Below are 12,410 nucleotides of genomic sequence, written 5' to 3'. Positions count from 1 at the left end.
AAAAGCATAGACAATTGCATACACAAATTCATTTATTCATGTTCACCGATTCCTAAAATGATTAGATTCGCGTTCACTATTACTAATCCTTTAGCAAACAAGTCAATTCAAACAGTGATAAGTTGATTAAACTAACATGTTTCCTAGTGTTCAGTTCGTATCAAGCAAGACTTGTAATAATAGTTAATCAAATTACTAATTCAATTTAACCTCTTGTTGATGGTTTATCACACAAGGCTCACACATTAACTTACTTATTTCCGAGTTAATCCTAGTTTCACATTCGCTATTCCTAGTCATATAATCTTGATGGTAATCAAAATCATAAGAGACAAGCAATCAAACGGATGTTCATACAACTCAATTTACTTGACAATTAACAGCAAATAATTATCATTAACACGTAAGGATCTTTTAACAAGCTTGGCAAGATAAATTAAACATAAACAAACAATATAATCTAGCAATTAATCTATAAATCAAGGTTTCATTCAATCATAAACACAAAGTAAAAGGTTTTTACGCCTAAATCAGAAAGTAAACACATAATAGTATCACAGTGGGATGCTAAACATGGTCACGTTAACAAACCACATGATTACCGACACGTATCCGCTCTCTAATCCTTCCGATCTCCGCTCCCGTTAGCTTAACGGCCTTCCGGCCGCCTTCTAGACCCTTAAAACGGCTTAACAGAAGTTAATTGTCGACTAAATTAGGTTAGAAGTCGAATCCCCCTCCTAGTTGGCCAATAATCGCTATTTATAACCTTTGGGACCGACTTACGTACGCTGGGCGTAACTTGGTTTACGCTGGGCGTAGCAAGAGTTGTATCGCGATTGGGAAGTCTGGATAAACACCCAGTACGCTGGGCGTAACTTTAACTACGCTGGGCGTAGTCTGTGTTTCACCATTACGCTTGGCGTAATTATATATTACGCTGGGCGTAATAGTGGTTTTCAGCATTTTTTCGTTCTTTTAGCTTCTAAACCCGATTTCCGCTCCAGTCTTTTCTTTTCCGCTCTATCAACAACTAATAGCTGCAAATCATAATTCAAAGCATTATAAGTACCTTTTAGTTCTAAAAGAGAATAATAAAGGCTAAAATATTAAGATATAATGTATAAAAAAATATATAAAAATACACATATCAAAATACCCCACACTTAGCCTTTGCTTGCCCCCAAGCAAACTTACTTTTATTTTACCAATATCGCACTAAACAATCCATTTTAAACTCAGCCATTATGTCAAGACCGCAACGCATGCATTTGTGTCTAAAATTTTTCTTAAGGACCCCCTAATTCTAAATACTCACAATCCTCATAAACACTCGCCCACTTCTTTTGAACAATGTTCATTTTATGCAACCCTCCGAATCCATCCGCAGAAAACTTTCTAACCTCAAGGTATTTTTGTAGAGCTACCCAAGCATACATAAACTAGAGAATTACAACTTTTAGAAGATACCACAACTTGGAGCTCTTGAATTCTTCTTTTCTTTGATATTTGATCTTCAATTTCTTTGAATTCACCATTTTCTTTGATTTTTGGCATCTTCCACTTTTGAATTTTTTTTTTCTTTCTTTGATCTTCATATTTTGACTTTGATTGCTCAAAAAATTCTTCAATTTTTCACTTTTTGGTAATTTCTCTCTCTCTTTTTTTTACATGTATCTCACTCTTTTTTTTCTTTTCACTCAAAACCTACATGCTTAAGCAGGGGCGCTCTACTTCAACCCTTATTGGTTAAGACATTAGTCTAAGTGCAATGACTACATAAGTTTTCCTGGATACATTTCAGGTACAGGCTGCTAAACATATTGCATCCCTCAAACTAAGCGAAGTTGTGTTTTTGTCCCATGATTTCACTAGAATAAGGGAGGCCACAAATGCACTATAACGTGTATTGGCTCAACTAAACATTTGAGTTCACATCGGATCATCCCATACAATATCAGCAAAATTTTAAATTATCACTAGATTTTCCTAAATTAAACTATTATTTCAAGTTTATAAATTTTTAAATTTTCCTAAATCTAGCAATTTTCATATTTTCAAACTATTATTTCAGTTTTTAATTTCCTTTTATCAACCCCCTACCCCACACTTATTTCATACAATGCCCTCATTGTATGCATAAAACTAATTAATCACATAAAAAGGGAGAAAAAGGAACAGACTCCCCTGGGGTAATTGTGGCGAGATCGAATGGGGCTGCTACAAGTTGCTCAAAACATTGCTGAAAGACTGGAAACTAGAACTGCTGCTTCTGAATTTTCAAGTACGCCGACTTCTAAGATGTGGTGCAAAGATTGCAAATAAATGCAATATGTAGTAACCATGACGTGGGAAAGTGTCAACCACGTCGTCTCGTCGAGAGATGTGAAATGGCCACAATGTGAAAATTGTTGGTCACATCGTCATATCAAGAATGGCAGTCTCCCCTCGCGATGAAAACTCCCCCACGACATAGGAAAGTGTCAACCATGTCGTGGCAGCCGGGATGATACTTCTACCTCGCGTCAAAATAATACTCTATGGTGTGGGAACAGCTCATCCATACCATAAGAGTCAAAATATAGTAAAAATGCCACTCTTCTAAATAATCTCTCACGAAATGAACACGCACCCCACACTTATGACAAATCGTGGGTCTTGACTATAATCTTCGAACTCTCACACGGCTCTCTCTAGCAACAGTCGGACCTAGCTGCTGAACTTACTACCAGCTTTCTAAGGGCGAAAATTCTGCAAAGATCTAAACAACCAAAGAGCATCAACATGGAAAACAAAAGTAAAACAAAAATAAAACAACCTAAATTAAACTAAGTACATACCAAATAAAAATACTAATACTAAGCAACGAAAAAATAAACTAATAACATAAAAATAAAAATAAAAAGGATACACTAAGTCACTCGTCATCCTCGTCATCGTGCTGATGTGTCCCAGATGTACCGGCTCCATCAGGTCATGACTGGAATGGTGGAGGAAAAGGAACCAGGTACTGAAACCCCTGATGGGAAAAGAATGCGGTCAACGCATCCCCATACCACTGCTGTCGTCTCTCTACGTGTGCAACGCGCTCACCCAGGCTCTGAAATCCCTCGTCAATGCGCTGAGGCAGGTAACGTATATCAATCTCTGACTCAGGTCCCTGCTGCGCTCCTCGAGGAGCAGGTCTAAGCCGCTGGGCTCGTCGCGGCTGTGGCTCGACTGCACCCTCCTCGTCGGCCACATCATCTGGTCGTACCCGTAAGACACCATCCTCGCCCCGCTCAAGTACACGCATCGACTCCAATAACTGAAGGCTCATCGGCCTCATATCATGAAACACCATCGATCTCGTAATCTCGCGCATCATCAACTGATAAGATCGAGCTAAGCGTGTGATAAAATGCCCCCCGCAAATCGGGCTATCCTCCCGAAGTCCCCTGGCCCTCCTACCCATATAAGCAGCTAAAGCAACTGGAAGGTTCAGGTGCCTCCCTGGAGTAACAAGCGCCCATAAGAAATACAGGTCTGTAGAAGGCACTCTCTCACTATTCTTATGGTGCGTGAGAGACATGGAAATCAGACGGTGCAACAATCTATATGTGGTAGACCGAATCATCCTCCCCCGAGCAGTAGATTGTGTGTACACTCCCCCAGTAATCTCTGCCCAGAAAGTGTTTTCATTGTAGTCATCCGGCCGGCCCGTGAGACAATCAGCAAGGAATTCCGGGAAGTGGACACTCCTCGTCTCGTCTACTGTATATATCCCAACTCGAGTGGCAAGCTCAATCGCACTGCACACTCCCGACTCACACCACCAAGTATAAAGGAGAAGGCTGTCCTATCATCGGGTGTCTTCCTAGGGTCATAGGAAACTGTAGCATAAAACTCCAGCAAAAATTCCCGATATACAGGCTCCTGGATCCTGAACAATCTTTCCCAACCCTGACATACGAACAAATGCACGCCACTCGCGTCCGAGTGGGTGTATTGAAAAAGATTTTGGATCAGCTCATCAAGTCCAGTCTGGGCTGCCAATTCCCAATCAAATGAAGGTGCGATGTCAATTTCTTTAGTAAGCAGCAAACTCAAATTGTTCACATATTTGGCCCGAGTTTCATTGTTTAGAGTTTGCGGGAATTGCAAGAAACGATGATCTATCACGTCCTCGGGTGGGTTTGTTCTTTGAGTTCTACGGGCGATAACCTGCAAAAATCAGAACAAAACACAACCAAAACAAAATACCACAGCATTAAATAGAATTAATCATGAAAAAATTGGGCGCTGGTCTGGGCTGTACGCTGGGCGTAGGTCCAGGAACTCGTAACCAAGTCTCTGTTCATTCAAAAGTCATAACCTATAACAATGCCTTCAGATTACGCACACACGCAGGGCAGTAAACAATCTAGGAGTCAAACACATGGGGTCATACACAGGGCTAACGTCTAGAACGCTATGTGTTCGTTCAAATGCGCAAATCGAAGGTTAATACACGAGTTTAAGGACAAATTAAGTCCCAATCAAGTGAAATCGGTCTATTTGAGCCATAAACACACATACATTCAACTGAAATCGGCTCCAATTCAAGAAATGCAGAAACCCTAGATTTCTAAATAGTTCAATTTAACCAGTTTCTAGAAATTAAACACAAATTTAAGCCAAAGGGTAACCAAAGAACATACCTCGGTGTCGATTCTACAAGAAAAGAAGAAAAATCGGAGTTTTGTAGAAAGATTCGATCGCCTCAGCGTAGCGTAGCGTGGGGTAGGGGCAAAAATGGTAAAATAACAAAAAGTCAAAGGGATTAGTATATTACCTAACGTCGACTTACGCCGGACGTAGATAAACCTTACGCTGGGCGTAAGTCCAATTCTGTGAATAAACAATTCGCGATCATTCGCCCATTACGCTTGGCGTAATTATATGTACGCTGGGCGTACATTTAATTAATTCGAATTTCCTTTTCCTTATTTCAATTCTCTTTTTCCATCTAATTCTATTGGAGACTCTTAACAATTTAATTTCTGCAACAACGACAATTTTCAGAGAAACGACACGTTATACTAAAAATAAACGGGATATCATGATCACTCGTCTTCGTCGAAATCAAACACCATTTGTTGATTAAATCTCTTGCATGCAAGAAATGGTTTGTGAAAACAAAAACTTTCGGGACCCATTAGACTATTTCCTTTGCTTTCTTCACGCGTTTAACTAAAAGTAGAACAAGAGGTGACCTAACTAGTCAAGAACAGCAAGAGCTCGGTCTTCTACTTAACCACTACAATACGCCTTGCTATACTACGCCCCGTGGATTGAGTTGGACAAATCAACAAAGTAGTAGGCTAAGCAGGTCAAGAATTCCCTAATCGCTTGCAATCTCGAAACCCATGCAAAAGGTAAAGCCAATCAATGTGTACGATCACGAATTCCTGCAAATAACAAAAAAAAACCTTCCCGACAAGTGAAATGATATCAACGAAAATAAACTAAATAAAAATAAAATGAAACTAAAAATAAAAACAAATAACGAATAATCAAATAAGCTAAAGTAATTGAAAACCGTTCCCCGGCAACGGCGCCAAAAACTTGATGTGAATATTTAATGCACTGGTTTTTTATTTATAATTCCTATTTTATCGCATCTAAACCACACCTTACAGGCAGTGAACCCGATCGAGTATAGTATAGCTTTGATAAGCAAGGGTGTCGAACACAAGGGAACGGTAGTGAATTAATTTAAAATATTTGATTATAGGTTACAAAACACACGAAAGGAATAAAGAAATGTTTATTAAATCTCAAACGAACAATTAATTAACAAATCTCGATAAACTAACAGGAAAACAAATCTCTTCAGGTACTTTGGTTTAGATAAATTACACCTTAAAAGCATAGACAATTGCATACACAAATTCATTTATTCATGTTCACCGATTCCTAAAATGATTAGATTCGTGTTCACTATTACTAATCCTTTAGCAAACAAGTCAATTCAAACAGTGATCAGTTGATTAAACTAACATGTTTCCTATTGTTCAGTTCGTATCAAGAAAGACTTGTAATAATAGTTAATCAAATTACTAATTCAATTTAACCTCTTGCTGATGGTTTATCACACAAGGCTCACACATTAACTTACTTATTTCCGAGTTAACCTTTGGGACCGACTTACGTACGCTGGGCGTAACTTGGTTTACGCTGGGCGTAACAAGAGTTGTATCGCGATTGGGAAGTCTGGATAAACACCCAGTACGCTGGGCATAACTTTAACTACGCTGGGCGTAGTCTGTGTTTCACCATTACGCTTGGCGTAATTATATATTACGCTGGGCGTAATAGCGGTTTTCAGCATTTTTTTGTTCTTTTAGCTTCTAAACCCAATTTCCGCTCCAGTCTTTTCTTTTCCGCTCTATCGACAACTAATAGCTGCAAATCATAATTCAAAGCATTATAAGTACCTTTTAGTTCTAAAAGAGAATAATAAAGGCTAAAATATTAAGATATAATGTATAAAAATATATATATAAATACACATATCAGGAAGTTTTCACACAAGTCCAAAGTATCTTCTGATGATCACTCTCCTATAGTTCGAAAAGCGCAATTGAATAGGAAAGGAGTTATTGTTCGTGAAATCCTGGCACCAGTTTCTCCATCCTCAAAGAAAAGAAGAGCTCAAGATGTTGCAAAACATATAGCTGAAATGAGAAAGAAGAGAAAGCTGGTCATTCACAAAGAGTCATCAGATAGTGAGATTGTCCCAGAAACACCTATGGGATCGAAATCACCAATCTAAACTCCTACAACAGTTCCACCCGAAGTTTTGGTAACTAAGTCATTTATTGAGGAGGTTCCAACTTCAGGCATTCTTGTAAACGTATCTGATACGGGTACAAATGTCATCATGGGTGATGGTGTCACGAAGTCAGTCACTTCTCAAGGTATTATAACTTCATCTACTGTCGAACCCACTTCTATCATTAACACTTCACTTCCAGAAGTTATTTCGAAAGTTCTCAGCACCACAACTTCACCCACTTTCGAAAACATCTTACAACAACCCTTCACTACCTTGTTCACATCACAATCCACTGATCCACCGAAGCCTCATTCCAATGATGAAACTGATGGAGGAGGTTTTAGAGGAACATTTGCAGACTTAGAATTTGATTCTGAGGAAAAGAACATTCCAGATCATATGCTAATGTCTGGCAAACAGTTCAAGATACTTAATCGAAATCTCAACTCTATTCTTCAATCCCAAGCTGACTCAGGGGCAAAACATTCAGTTTCGGGTATAGAGATAGATGTAATGCTCAAGGAACAATTGTTACGTCTTCAAAATAAGATGGATCTCATGGATAAAAACAATGAGCTCAGAGTCAAGGCTCAAGCTGACTCATTTAATGGCGAAATCAAAGAGCTTAGGATGGTAGCAAAAGAACGTGATGTTCTATTTGTTCAGGATGTCAACACTGTGCGAGAGGATGTGAATCGCAAGCTTGAGGAAATGAAGGTTGATGTTTCCAACAAAATCCAAGAGTTGAATAAAAATTACTCTTCTCTTCATTCGAAAGTTGATATCATTGATGGAGTCATTACGAAAGTTGTGGAATACCATCAGTCCTTAATTTCTAAGCATGACGTAAAGGCGAGTGAAGATGTTCTGAGTTTCGAAAAGATATATGTCTTACTTGGAGAATTGAAGGAAATTGTGTCAAAGTCTACTACAACTTCTATTTTTACTCCTGAGTTTTTATCTCAGAAATTCAATTATCTTGAAGCATCAATAACGAAAGCAGTGGCTCCTCTATCAAAATTTGTGAATATCTTACCAACTGGTGCCCCACCTGTTATCACAGGGGTGCAAGGGGGAGAAAAGGAGTTGGTTGGTAAGGAAGGGAAAGTAAGCAAAGGAGGAGAGGAGAAAGCAAAAACAGTTGGCAAGGTGATTTCAACTCAGATCCCAATTCCCATTGTTCTGAAAGTTACTACAGTGATGGCAACGAAAACAACGACAAGACCTATTCCAAAAGGGATTGTTATTGGTTCGGAAGTTGTTGGAGAGAGTTCAAGTTTATCGAAACTGAAAACAACTGAAGCTGATAGAGGAAAGGGAAAGGTAATTGAAAGTCGAAAGAGGAGAGGAGGGCCGAAATTGAATCTGAAATGGAAAAGCAAAGACAGATACAAAGTATTATGTGACATCCCCTAATTTCTCGGCCAGAAAAGACCGATGTAATTTATGCTTTTTAAAATAAAATCAGAGAAATCTTTTCAAAAGATGTTGCGGAATTGGTCCCCAAACAACATATGATAAAAGTTTATCAAAACCCTTCATTAAGAAGGTATATATTTTCCATATATATCAAAACCTCGGGATGTCATGTTCCGATACAGATCAAAAGCATAAACAAGACATTATAAGCCTTACTATAGTTATTTACAACTACTGGCCTATAATCCAAAAATCTCACGTCATCCTCCGACTATGCTCGGGGTCCACTACCTGTAATCATAAAAAAACTGAGTGGGTCAGGCTTGGGAGCCTGGTGAGCATATAGGGTTTTCAACCCACAGTAATAATAAACTTATTAAGTTCACCAATCAACAATAACCCTGATTACCCGTTCCCGTTATCCTCACTTTACGTCCCTAAACACTTTTCACAAGGGATCTAGCCTAAAGAATATGATCGGGATGGACACTACTGCTAAGGGGTTTCCTCAGCCATACATGTCCTAAAGGCAACCATGAGGGGGATGGAGTAGAGCGAATAAACACCCAATTTCATTAACACCTACAGGTTGCGGGCCTGCTAGTGCTTCCCACTGGACTGTCTAGAAAGTCTGTGGTCGTCATCCACACTCCGCTAGATGACTGAATCACAAATCACAACGAGGCCTCTCATCACTTTTATTTTATCACACATCACTATCTACCCATGTTCTACCCAACATATTTGTAGATAAAAATACATATACAGTTTAAAACTTGTATAAAACATCAACTCAATAGTCACCTCAAATAAACAATTAATATATTTACACATAGCACGTATTATAAGGTAAATACTTCATATCTATGTGTAAAATGAAAGTGACTATACACTCACTTGATTTGATGAAAATCGGGTAGCAATTCGTTTCCTTAAACGTTCGTTTCTAATAAAACCGAGAGTTTTATTCAGAAACCGGGCTCTGCGAGGGTCGGGCTTCGAAACCGAAAAGATAAATTTTCCGGGCTTCACGGGCTCTTCGTGGCGTATTCCGGGGCTTATAATCGATACCGGGGCTTTGGGGGATTCTAAGATGAAGAAAATATGAAGAAAGGGGTGAAAGATGGTGATTTTCTAAATGTATCCGAGAAGGCTCGCATGACCCTTCTATTTATAGGGGGTCCGAAGTCGGTTCCGGTGGTGGGGTCCGCAGGCGAAGGTGCGCAGGTGACTGCACGTGCGAAGGCCTCGGTGGCAGTTGCTGATTGGACCGAGGTCTAGTGGTCCATGTGCGAGGCTCGGACGCTAAGGCGTGCGAGGCTCGGTCCAGCTGCGAGCTACGGATTGGGCCTCCCTTCGGTCGAATCAGAATCCGACACGCAGCTACTGTTCGTGCGAGGGAAGGTGACATGTGGCTTCGCATGACTCACCAATTTCGGACACGTGGCACTCTTTCTGCGAAGGTGACGTGGCAAAACGTGACTATGCGGATTTTCTCGATTTTCGCGCCAAAACTTCTAAAATCCATAACTTTCGCATACGAACTCTGTTTTTGACGTTCTTTATATGCACGCGTAGGTAAAATTACACTCTAAAACTTTCGTTTAGACTTTGTCGGTTAATTTTGACTTTAATTTTTATATTATTATTTTTAACAGACCGGGACAGGAAATCCGTTAAAAATTCATAACTTCTTCATCCGACGTCCGTTTTCGTCAGACTTTTTACCGTTGTGCTACTAATGACGAGAACTTCGATTCTCGTTTAGGTCGTGTCGGCTAAAAATCACTCGATCTAAAATTCGAGTTTTTAGCTATCTACTGCTAAGCTGAAACTTCGAAAAATCATAACTTCCTCATACGAAGTCAGATTTGGGCGTTCTTTTTATACCTACTAAGGCGAAAAAGTAGTTTATCAAAAACTCACTTTTTACGACATTCGGCCCCGTGTCGGTTTATCGCGAAACTTCGACAGGTCATAACTTCTTCGTTATAACTCGGATTTCGGCATTCTTTATATATCCGTAATCCTTGTCACGCCCACTACAAGTTTCTTAATAGATATCGGCTTTATCTAAAATTTAATTTTTTGACGCTCATTTTTATTCTTAATTAATTAAGCCCTAATAATTAAGCATAAAACACATAATTCACATAATATTCACATAATTCCTTTTCATTTCTTTAAACTGAGTTACAAAGGTTAACCTAGACTATAATGTCAATATAAATGCCTAGCCTAGAAACACGGGCATTACAATTCTCTCCCCCTTAGGATGATTCCGTCCCCGGAATCACACATCAGTAAACAAATGCGGGTAGCGACTCATCATGTCACTCTCCGTTTCCCAAGTGAGATTTGGCCCATTCGTATGTTTCCAACGCACAAGCACTAAATCGACCATCTTGCGTCTCAGCTTCTTAGTCTTATGGTCAACGATTGCCTCAGGTTCTTCGATCAACCTCTTGTTTTCATCCAACCTTAACTCAGAAATCGGAATTATGTCGGGCACATCTCCCGTAAACTTTCTCAAATAACACACATGAAATGTGTTATGAATACCCTCCAGTTCTTCCGGTAATTCTAGCTTGTAAGCTTGATTCCCGATCCTCTGAAGAACTTTAAATGGTCCAATAAACCTTGGACTCAACTTTCCCCTCTTACCAAATCTTATAAGTCCCTTCCACGGCGAGACTTTAAGTAAAACCGAATCTCCAGCATCGAAGGATATCGGTTGTCTTTTCTTGTCAGCATAACTCTTTTGTCGATCTTGAGCAGCTAACATCCTTTCTCTTATCACTTTCAACTTTTCAGCAGTTTGATGGACTATCTCAGGTCCCATAAACTGCTTTTCCCCAGCTTCCAACCATCATGATGGCGTTTGAAACTTCTCCCCATACAAAGCGTGATAAGGTGCCATCTTGATGCTCGAGTGGAAACTATTATTATAGGAAAATTCTACTAGAGGTAAGTGTTCATCCCAGTTACCTTGGAATTCTAGGGTACATGCTCTCAGCATATCCTCCAATGTTTGAATCGTTCGTTCGCTCTGACCATCGGTTTGAGGATGGTAAGCTGTACTCAAACACAACTTGGTACCCAATTCCTCTTGTAGACTTCTCCAAAACCTTGAGGTAAAACGGCTGTCACGATCGGATACAATCGTTAACAGAACACCGTGTAGCCTCACAATTTCCTTCACGTAAGAATTCGCAAGTTTATCCATAGACCATTTCTCGTTAGCGGCTATGAAATGCGCACTCTTAGTGAAGCGATCAACGACCACCCAAATCATGCCGTGACCGTTCCTTGTTCTGGGCAGTTTAGTCACAAAATCCATAGTGATATCTTCCCATTTACCCATAGGTACAGGTAAAGGTTCTAAACTCCCATACGGTTTCTGATGTTGTGCCTTAACCCTAGCACAAGTTACACACTCGGCCACATACTTAGCAACATCGAGCTTCATCGTCGGCCACCAGTAATAGGGTTTTAGGTCCCTATACATTTTCGTACTGCCGGGATGAATCGAGTACATGGTTTTGTGAGCTTCTTCCATCAGACGACCGTTTACTCCTCCCCTCTTAGGTACCCAAATCCTATCTTTGAATACCTTCAATCCTTGACCGTTTGTATCAAACACCAACGTTTTGCCCAAACGTTCCTCCTTCCGGTCAATTTTCTCTAAAGCTTCCTCCTGAGCTTTCTTTATACTTTCCACAATTGTCGAGACAACTTCAATTTTCAACGCTCTTGGCCTTCTCTTTTCAAGATTTACCTTCTGACCGAGAGCATCAGCAACAACATTTGCTTTACCAGGGTGGTAAAGTATCTCACAGTCGTAGTCCTTGAGTAGTTCCAGCCAGCGCCGCTGTCTCATGTTTAATTCCTTCTGATTAAAGAGATATTGAAGACTCTTATGATCAGTGAAAAGTTTACACTTAGTACCATAAAGATAATGCCTCCATATCTTTAAGGCGAACACTACCGCTGCCAACTCCAGATCATGAGTGGGGTAGTTCTTTTCATGCTCTTTCAACTGCCTCGATGCATATGTTATCACTTTATCCCTTTGGGTCAGAACACGTCCTAACCCAACTCCAGAGGCATCACTGTAGACTGCGAAGTCCTCAACTCCTTCAGGTAACAAAAGAATTGGTGCTTCACACAGTCTCTTCTTTAATTTCTCAAA

Source organism: Lactuca virosa, chromosome 9, assembly GCF_052849685.1.
Source record: "Lactuca virosa cultivar CGN04683 chromosome 9, Lactuca_virosa_CGN04683_v6, whole genome shotgun sequence".
NCBI classification, from domain to species: Eukaryota; Viridiplantae; Streptophyta; class Magnoliopsida; order Asterales; family Asteraceae; genus Lactuca; species Lactuca virosa.
This window is presented reverse-complemented; position numbering follows the sequence as displayed.